The sequence below is a fragment of the Symphalangus syndactylus genome, chromosome 21 (genome assembly GCF_028878055.3).
Source record: "Symphalangus syndactylus isolate Jambi chromosome 21, NHGRI_mSymSyn1-v2.1_pri, whole genome shotgun sequence".
Classification (NCBI taxonomy): Eukaryota; Metazoa; Chordata; class Mammalia; order Primates; family Hylobatidae; genus Symphalangus; species Symphalangus syndactylus.
This window is the reverse complement of record NC_072443.2, coordinates 64,414,415-64,424,980: the sequence shown is the minus strand read 5'-3', so window position 1 is coordinate 64,424,980 and position 10,566 is coordinate 64,414,415. Positions and strand designations below refer to the sequence as shown.

General features: G+C 41.4%; 1 long non-coding RNA gene across 1 annotated transcript; it reads left to right on the top strand.

The window, feature by feature from the left end:
• Positions 1-602: 602 nt before the first annotated feature.
• Positions 603-5,608, top strand: LOC134735485 (uncharacterized). The gene is made up of 2 exons (XR_010118658.1): positions 603-718; positions 4,500-5,608. It is a non-coding gene; the product is annotated as an uncharacterized lncRNA (long non-coding RNA).
• Positions 5,609-10,566: the final 4,958 nt, after the last annotated feature.

Genomic DNA, 10,566 nt, shown 5'->3' with positions numbered 1-10,566 from the left:
ACAGGCACACACCACCATGCCCAGCTAATTTTTGTACTTTTACTAGAGATAGGCTTTCACCATGTTGGCCAGGCTGGTCTTGAACTCCTGACTTCAAGTGATCTGCCCTCCTCAGCCTCCCAAAGTGCTGAAATTACAGGCATGAGCCACAGCTCCTAGCCAACCATTCTTTATGATGATATATCAGGTGACTTACTTTTTATTTCCCTTTCACGTTCACCTGACACAATAACTACTTTTGTAGACAACACCCTTCAGAGAGCTTCAGCACTCCAATCCTGCTCAGGCGGAGACTTACTGAGTAAGAAGGAAGTGCCATATAAAAGCAGCAGATAGTAAAATTCCCCTAATACAGCAGGATCTGATTGTCCCAGATAGCTGGCATATCTACAGACCAGACACAAGTTGGGGGGAAGAAAATTTGCCCCCATTAGTAGCATTTTTATGCGTAGGTGACATTCTACAGGTAAGTTACAAGAGGGCAAAAAAAAAAAAAAAAACACATCTTGTAAGGCACAGGCATACACATAAGGTAACACCAGTTTGTTGCTGTGTGCTACCTGCATGAGCTATACCTCTTTTTGCCTTTTTCACAGAGAGAAATAGAAGTGGCTGGTTATGAAAATGGGCAGCACAGCCTTTTCCCTCCCTGTAGTATCTTCCCAGATAAGAAAGCAGGCCTGAATCCTGGGTGCTGTCCTTCCACACCACATGAAAGGTACTGTCTCAGGCTCCTCATTTGAACTTTTATGCTTTACAAAGATGATAATAGTCCCTCAAAACCACCTACAATGCTGAATTAAATAGCATTCAAAGTATACTAGGAGAAAATTACAGTCAAGTTTGAGTCAACAGATCTCTTAACCTGGTAACTTTTAGGAAACCACTTAATTTCTCCAACTCAGTCATCTTCCCTATAAAATGGGAATAATAAAACCTATCTTGACTACTCTAAAGACTAGTATTGAGAAGCAAATGAGGTAAGACACATGAGGAAGATTTAGAAATTATAAAATTCAACATAAATACAAATTAATAAGGTACATCTATTATGTCACTTGATCTTTATAACATGACAATTGTCCAAATCAAAATGGAGTCACTAAAGTTTTTGTTTGTTTGTTTGTTTTAAAAAAAACCCTAATAGAGCCAGAGAAGTCCATGAAGAGAGGATTCTCATGTTTGTATACCTGATAAGAAACACTAACACAATGACTGCAAAAAACACAACCTTGTACAAAGACCATTAAAAATTTACACAAAAGAATACTTCTGCAAGGATATCGGCCCAGCAATTGCCTGTCCAGTCTCAGACTGGTGTCACTCTTGTTATTTATCTTTGTAACCAAGGATAATTATTTCAAAACAATTATGTAATTCTCCTCATTTTTTCCTTTAAAAATCTTTTCTTTCTTTTACCTCCCCAAGTACTCACATGGGCACAGCATTCTCATTGCAGTGCATTCTCATGCACTATTCCCAAATAAATATTTTTTTCTTTTAGAAAGCCTCTCTCTGTTTGTTATTTAGGCTGACAATAACAACCCCAGGAAATGGGTAAGTTATTATCCCTATTTATTGATGGGTTGGGGGGAGAAACAGAAAAGGATCAGGCTATTTGCTTAAAGTCTCTCAGCAAGTTGGCTCCCAAGGCAAGTCCAGTGCCCTTGCGTCCCATCACCTCCTAGACCCTCCACCAGTGCTGGTTATTCTCTCTGCTGTTTCCCCAAAATCATTCACTGCCCTTCTCCACATCACAGGAGTTCCTGTCTCCTCTGACTTCAGGTTGGACTGGCTAATATAAAGACCAAAAGGTGGCAGGAGAGTGGAGTTGGGCATTCGTTCCCTGGCTCTCCCCCTGCCTCAGCACTGTGGCTCTGACAATGACTGGATCCCTCTACAACTTCAACTTTTATCTAGAGCCTCCTTCCACAGTGGTAGGTCATGGCACCCCATGAACACTGGATCCCCATGCTCACCCCATGCTCTTCAGGCCTGGGCAGTACAACAGCTTCCTGCTATTGCCAAAACCTGGCACCTCATCCTCTCTTCCTAGGTGCCTCAGCCCTGCCCACACATCTCTAAATTGTACTTTTAAATTGTATATCTTTAAATTGTACCTTTATTCAATTATCTGTAAAATTCCAGTTGAGCATGTCTTCTATTTCTGCTGAGAAAACCAAGAAACTCCTCCTTTTCAAACTATTTGTTCACAGGCTGCCAAAAACTTTTACCACCTGTCCCCAATTCCTCTCTCAGCCCTCTCCTCACTTTACCCAGACTCCTTCCACAGGAAGCCATAAGTCACCCCCCATTCCTCTCCAGACACGAATTTACCATGGGTCTGGACCTGCCCTTTACCAGTTCTCTATTAACTTAAAAGCTGCTAAGTCCTCTCCCTGGCTCCTATTTCCCCATCCTCTCTTCTTCGTCCATCTCACACTTTATTTCTCCATAGGAAAGAATTTGAACTATCGATCTGTATGCTGTATAATTTGGATTGAGAAACACAGCATGAAAAAACTCTTCGAATACCTTCAGGGAAACATACTCTATTCAAATTGTGTTTCTTTCAACTCTAAATTTGTAAACTATTCTTTTTTTTTTAAGGTAGTTCTGCCTAAAAGGGTTAAAAAAATTGACTACGCTATCAATTTTGCCCTCAAGTTTAGACCAACTATTTCTATACTGGCAATAAAATCAAGTCCATTTCTTTCAGGCTAGATCACAATTATTACTAGGCACATGGGCTGCTAACTGTCTCCGAGGCTGCAATAATTCAGTGGCCCAACACTCTTTCAAATTTATAGCAGAAAGAGGCACAATAGTCATTTTGGCCTCTAGGGTGCCTTCTCACTAAAGACCATGAGCCCAGAGGTTACACATAACCTATAATAATAGTTTTGTCTTCCTAGGGTGTAATTGGAGAAAAGAAAATAAATAAAAATGCCCTTGCCTTCTTATGTTAGAATGCATAATCAAAAGCACCCAAGAGCTGACATTCAGTTCAGGATTTCTGAGACCCTTCCTCCTTTCCTTGCTGTGAAAAATAATGATCTGTTGTTCTCTGTCATTCAAACCATGGGCCCAAGAAGCCAGCATCTCTCTCCTCACTGGCCTCTTGCTCTCTAAATGTACTGCCTATCACCACTTTCCAAACCACATTAGTCATGAAGTGCTGACAACAGTTACTAACAAATTGAAATAGTTGCCCAAAATGATGACTGTACAGGCCTACAGAATTGGTATTTTTACTGCAGTAAAAGGGTATGAGTATGAGGCTTCATAAGTAATTTTATGGCATTTTGGCTACTGATCACAGGTACAAATTATCCATGCTTAGTTAAAGAAAGATGAAAGTTCAGCTTTCTATAATTAAACCAATAACTTGTTCAGCCTCAGGCTGGAAATAAACGTTAGGGATTTGTGTCTCGCAATCCTGCATGAAGAATTAAGCAAACTCTACTATCACTGACTTACTTAAAATCAAGGCCTTATCCATATTGGAAATTATTCATGATGAGACTTTTAGACCAGGAAAAAATAAGTCATTCTCACACTCTTTTGGCTGCCTTGCAGGCAATAACTTTCTTCACTATTATGTTTGGAATATTGCAACATTTAGATCATTCTTCTTAAGTCAATCCAGAAATTTTCTTTAGATTCTGCTAAGAATATTATATGAAATTTAAGGACTGGAAAAAATACTTAAAGAGATATTTTAACATGATAAATAAAGTCCAACAACCAGCTCTGCAACTTCCTACCCTCTGCTTCTATTTCCTTACCTAAAAATGGGCTGTGATGATTAGTTTTATTTGTCAGTTTAGCTAGGCTGCAGTCCTCATTTATTCAACCAAACACTAATCTAAGTGTTTCTGCAAAGGTATTTTGTAGATGTGATTATAGTCCACAGTCAGTTAATTTTAAGTACAGGAGATTATCCTAGGTAATCTGGGTGGGTCTAGTTCAATCCATTGAAAGTCCTTAAGAGCAGAACTGAGGCTTCCATGAGAAAGAAGAAGTTCTGCCTGTGCCTTCAGATCATGCCAAGGAGTTCTAACCTCCCCCTCCTAACAGCATGCCTTACAGATTTTGAAATTACCTAGCAGCCCTCAGTTGTATAAACCAATTCCTTCCAATAATTCCGTGTCCAACCATCCACCCATCCATCCATCCAACTATCCACCCATCCAACCATCCACCCATCCATCCATCCATCCATCCATCCATCCATCCATTTATCCATCCATCCATCCATCTTTCTGCTTCTGTTTCTCTTGTTATACCTTGACTGATACATGAGGATAAGAATGCCTATTCTGCAGCAGTGCTATAAGAATAAGATGAGATTGTATACAATAAAAATTATTTTAACACAAAATAAATGTAAGGATGTGTATGTAGAATTACTATTTGATGTGACTAACTCAAATGGAGCTAACAACTCCTTATAATCACTGCACTTTCCTAACAGGCCCTGTGATTTTGTTTTCCAGATTCTGCACATCTGTTACATTCTAAGGCTGCTTTACAACACTACCAAACCCAGCTGTTTACAGTTTGGAAGACTGAGAGAATCATACCCAAAGCCACAAACATCCAAATGTGGTTCTCTTCAGAAGAAACTAATAATGAACTTGAGACAGAGTCTGCAGGGATAGGTATCAGAAATCAAGTCTAAAGTATATAAGGTCTGTGTTCAAACAGGAGCCTGGACACGACTGAGATAAAGAATGATTCCAGAGCTGGGCACACTGGCTCGTGACTATAATCCCAGTGACTCAGGAGGCTGAGGCAAGAGGATTGCTTGAGGCCAAGAGTCTGAGGCTGCAGTGAGCTATGATCGCACCACTACTGTCCAGCCTCGGGGACACAGCAAGAGCTTGTCTCTTAAAAAAGAAAAAAAAAAGATTGAGTCCAGAGTTAGAACTGCAAGATAAAAAGAAGTTAACTGAACTCAGGGGGAGAAAGGAGGGGAACCTACTCCAAATTCTAGCTCAGGTCTTACCTGAATGTGGGCTCGCTCAGCTCCCAAGTGGCTGAGTGAGGTCATGACTGAGAAGAAAGGACCCCTGGCCCAAGTTGTGAGTTGAATGACTCTGAGGTTGAGAAGCTTTCATACCTAAGAATCAGGTGGCCAGTGGTGCACTGTGGGAGAGATGATCACCAAACTCTTTTCTTCTCTTTCAGGTCACACACCTAGATTACCTGCCCCAGTCTCCCTTGCAGTTAGATCTAGCTGTGAGGTTGAGTTTTGGCCAGTGGGATAAAGATGGAAGTTTCCACTGGCCTAATCCATAAATTCTTCCGCAACTCTTCCCACTTTTAATCTTATGTCCCCATGTCGTCTCTTCTCCCAGCCTTCTTCGTCTCAATAAATGTCACTAGCACATATCCAGTCGTTCAAGGAAAAACACAATGGAGAAAACCATCCTCAACGACTCATTCCCTTTGCCTCACTCTTTCCCAGCATCCTGCAAAATCTGGCTCCAAATATAGCTCCAGTTTGTCCACTTCTCCCCTCTTCTCCAGTCTATTACCTTGGTTTACTCCATCACCATCTCTCAATTAGACTATTGAAATACAATCCTACCTGGAATTTAAACTCTTAACTGTCTCTCTGTTTCTATTCTTATCCTCCAACAGCCTATTCTGTATACCATGGCAGAATGATCTTTCAAATCATTAATCCAGTTTTGTCACTCCACTGCTTGAAACTTTCCAGGAGGCTTCTCTTCCTTCATAATTAAATAAAATTTGAACCCTGAATGTGGCCTAAACCCTACACATTTTGCCTCACCAACCTCTGTCACTGCATCTCTTACCACTATCACCCTAGCTCACTGGGATTTGTGCCACACCAAACTTCCAACATGCCAAACATATTTCTGCCTTACGAACTTTGAACTTGCTACTCCTTTTCACTCCCAGAACACTCCTGCCCCAGATCTTTGCTGGTGCCTTTATATATTTCAAGTCTCAGTTTAAATATCACCTCTTCCAAGAGACATCGTCTGACTACCATATATCAAATATCCCCTAAGCTCATTATTCTTTGTCATTGTACTCTGTTTTACTTTTGGAATTATTTGTTTTCTTGCGTGCTGTCAATCTCCCTCACGGAATGTTTAGCTTCATAAGAGCAGGGACCTTAACTACCTTATTTATTTCACTGCTATATCCCCAACAGTATAATCTTGGTCATCTCATTCCCCTTTCTAACCCTTATGTTCTCCATTTTTAAGATGATGACTTGGGATTCGGTGCTTACAGGGGACTAGCTCTGACATTCTTTGCATCCACAGTTCCAAGGAGGCTTTAGAGCTCAATACTTTCCAGCCAGTGACATTTCTAAATGCATTTTCCAAATGAAGTCAATGCCCTCAGGCAGCCCAGTGGGGAGGTCATGGAGAGCCAGTGAGAAGGAAGTCTGGTGAGTTGGATTACATAGTTCCTTTGCTACACCATTCCAGCCATACTGAGGAGATGCACCTCATTAGGTACTAAATGTTTAGTGACTGTCACTATTAATTGGTGGGGATTAATACTCAAAGGAGACAGTAAATCTCATGCTGTACTCAATGACATCAGCCCCTTGCAGTCAGACAGTGCATCAGGAGTTTGAATCTAAAGCACTACAAAAAAAGAAACAGAGACTATCCCTTCTCTGCTTATAAGAGTAAATATTGGTTGCCAACTACATGGAGCATCTCCTCAGTTGCCAGGATCTGTATTAAATATCTTACATTCTTTTATCATTTGATCTTTACCTTGATCCTATGGCATAGTTCCAATATTATCCTCATTTTATGGATGGGGAAACTTCTAAATAGAGAGAAGAAGCATCTTGCCCAAGGTCACAGAGCTAATAATGATGGATCCTTTGATTGGGGTCTGTTTCATTCAGAAGCCTATGATCTTAGCTACTAAGTAATATTCCATTTCCTATAATTATCATCTCATCATATGATTACAATTATTTTTTTATTCAAACCTTTTCCATTCTTCAAGTCTGGACTCAAATGCTACTTTTTTTCACAAAGCTTTCTCTAACTCCCAGAAAGACCCATACTCGCCATCACCATTCTCTGCATTGGTCATATAGAATCAATCACATAGGGGAAGGAGACTCAGTAACATTGAATAGCATATACGGTATGCAGGCACTGTCACAATCAAAAGCTTATGTTAGTCTTACAACTACCCTGAGAAAAATACATTCATATCTGTTTTGAAAGGTAAAATGCCTTGAGCAGAATCTTACGGCTCAAAGTGGCAGAACCAGAATTTAAACCCAGGTCTGCTTGATTGCGGAGCCCAAGGCATTTCCACAAACTTACTATGAGCTCTTCACTATGCCCTTGGACTAAATAATTCCCCCTGTTATAAGTCCTCATAGCACCACGTGCTTCTTTATAGCCCCCACCCCAATTATAATTTCATCTCTGTTCGTGTGATTAATTTTAATTTCCTTTTTTAGGCCCTAACTCCATGTACAAATGACCATATCTCTTTTTGCTCTATAAAATCCCCAGCACTTGACAAATATAGTAGTCATGGACCTTATACAAGTATATTTGAATAAATGCACAAACCATGTACATTTCATTGCATACATTTAATACATAAATAGAGCCCTTCCCTGCTAGATTCTAATTTCTCTGAGGCAGGTTACCAACCTAATTTATTTCCGGATCCCTCATGATGTTCTGCACTTCATAGGAACTCAATAAACATTTACAGCATAAATTTTGCTTATCAATCTGTCTGTACCATTTGAAACTCTGTAACATCCAAGGCCTCTAAGTAGGCCTTGGATTTAATTATAGAATAAGATGACCACAGAAGAGTTTTCTAACCTAACAGATACAGATTTGAAAGCCATGGGGAGCATGAAACCTATGTCACAAAAGTGTATCAGTCAAAATAAGTTAAGCTATGCTGCTATGATAAACACAGCAGCTTAAAGGAAATGTTTGTTTCTCACTTGCACTACATAGACATTGCAGGCTGTCTGAGGTCATTGTTCTACATCATCCTAACTCCAGGACCTAAGCTAACAGAGCATTTCTGGTTGCCGTGGCAGAAGGAAAATGGGGCAAAGGCATATAATTCAATAGCTCTCACAGCTTTTACTGGAGGTAATGCTGTATCACTTCTTCTCATATTTCACTGGCTATGTCTACCTTCAAGGAAGTGATGAAATGCCCTCTTACTCCACAGCAGGGAGGTCACGCCAAAATATTTGCTGGATGGCACTAATGACCACCACCACAACAGACTGCATAGGAAAAACACTGAGAAATTGAAATGGGAGAATTCCCTGACACCCCTTGCTGAACGTGCGACAGGGGTGTGGCTCATCTGTTCGGTCACCACTGCTCCTCAAACCCCTTATGTGAGGGTGAGCATGCAGACAGGTAGGTTCAGGAGCCAGAGAAAGCACCCCTGGGCTCCAGCCCTAGGGCAGCATTCAAGGTTGAGAGCTTGCAACTCCCAAAGCCCAAATGGGCTGTGTTACAGTGTACTCTTTTAGCCTTGCCATTCGCGCACAGATTATGTGTTAACCAGCTCAGTGGATTACCTGCCTTTTCACAATGGCAGAGGGCCAGTGTGACAGCTTTCTGTACCCAAGCTCTCGTCCAGCATCCCAGAAGAGTCAGGTCACATACAGACTTGAAGGATGAATGCGGGGGTATTATTGAGTGGTGGAAATTGCTCTCAATGGGACAAATGGGGAGCTGGAAGGGGGATGCAATGGGAAGATTATCTTCCCCTGAAGTTTGGCCATTCAGTAGCCAATCTCCTCTCTGACCATCCCCAGGCCAAACTCCTCTCAGCATTCAGATGGCCCTTCTCTTCTCTTTCCCATGCCATTTTGCCACTTGTCTACCCTTCTCCTTGTCTGCTTCTGGAGCCTGCAGTCTGGGGTTTACATGGGTACAGGATAGGGACTGTGGTGAGCCAAAAGGCAGCTTTTGGGCATGAAAACAGGAAAGCCTGTCCCCATTTAGGGGCACGAGTATCCTGGCTTGATGGTGGGTCACTTGCCAGGGAACCACCCTCTTCTACCCAGTATTTCCCTATTTCCTATCCATTCTAAATGATCCATTTAGAATCTGACCTACTTTCTGAAAACAAAATACATCTCCAAGGCAATCTATTGTTATAAAATCACTGAAATTGCTAGAGTCTTTCCCTAGACTTTTGAGCAGTTGCTTTCTGGGTCTCAGTGTCCTTATCTGTAAAATGGGAATAAAAATAGAATTTCAGAGCTGCTTTGAAAATTGTAATGATGGCCAGGTGCAGTGGCTCATGCCTGTAATCCCAGCATTTTGGGAGGCTGAAGCGGGTGGATTGTTTGAGTCCAGGAGTTCAAGACCAGCCTGGGCAATATGGCAAGACCCCGTCTCCACTAAAAATACAAAAAATTAGCCAGGTGTGTTGGCACACACCAGCTACCCAGGAGGCTAAGGTGGGAGAATCACCTGAACCTGGGAGGTAGAGGCTGCAGTGAGCTGAGATCGTGCCACCGCACTCCACTTCAGCCTGGGCAACCAGAGTGAAAACTTGTCTCAAAAAAAAAAAAAAAGAAAAACAAAAAGGTAATGATGTACATGAAAGCACTCATCATAGGGCCTGGCACAAACAGTTGATCACTAAATATTAGCCTTCTAAGAAACATAATCTTCAAATCCAAGTATGGGCTTTAGAAATGTAAGAAAATTTAATTCCTCCAGATATATTAATAAGTGAGAGAAAACTATGCACTCACCCTCTAAACTTGACAGTTTTATTCTGCTGATATTGTTGATTGTCTACCGCTAACATGACTTGCTGCACACAACTACCCACATATCCCTGCAATGCGAGTACTCAAGTAATTTGAACAGGGCTCAATATACCACATTCCAAGGCAAAAAAAAAGGGTAGAGAAAGGAAAGCAATGGAAGAAAGCTCCTAAAACAACTGGAAACTACATGTTCCTCTCAGGCAGAACCAACCACCCCATCCAATAGGCTATACAAGTTACCACAATTTTTCTACCCTTCTGCTTTATTTCCTATCTCCACATCCCTCCTGAGCATAGGGCTTGGTGTAGGATCACAGTTTTGTACATTCCTATGTTCTTTTCTTTGTGACTAAGTCAGAGGACAAAGAGCCCTGAGCAAGTGGTTTTGTCCAGTGATGCACAGCCTTCCTGCTCCCCTACTGTCCACACTCACTCAAGTGTGCGATCCAAGGAGCTGTAAAGGAAAAATATCCCCAAATTAAATATTATTATATTCCCACTCCTACTTATGCCTCCATACAAATGTTCTCAGGCAAGGGGAGAAGCACATGTTAAAGCTGCAATGTTTCTAAATAGACGTACCATGTAAACACCTAAGAGAGAGAAGGCTCCCATTTTTTTCCTCCCTCCTACCCTCTTTGACAGTCCTCAAGGGCAAGTCTCAATTCCAGGACACTAGCCATGCCTGTTAGCAGAGGGGCTATTAGGCAATAAAATATCACCACTTGCATGTTCACTTCTGTCTTCTCTCCTTTTCATGCCACTGGATC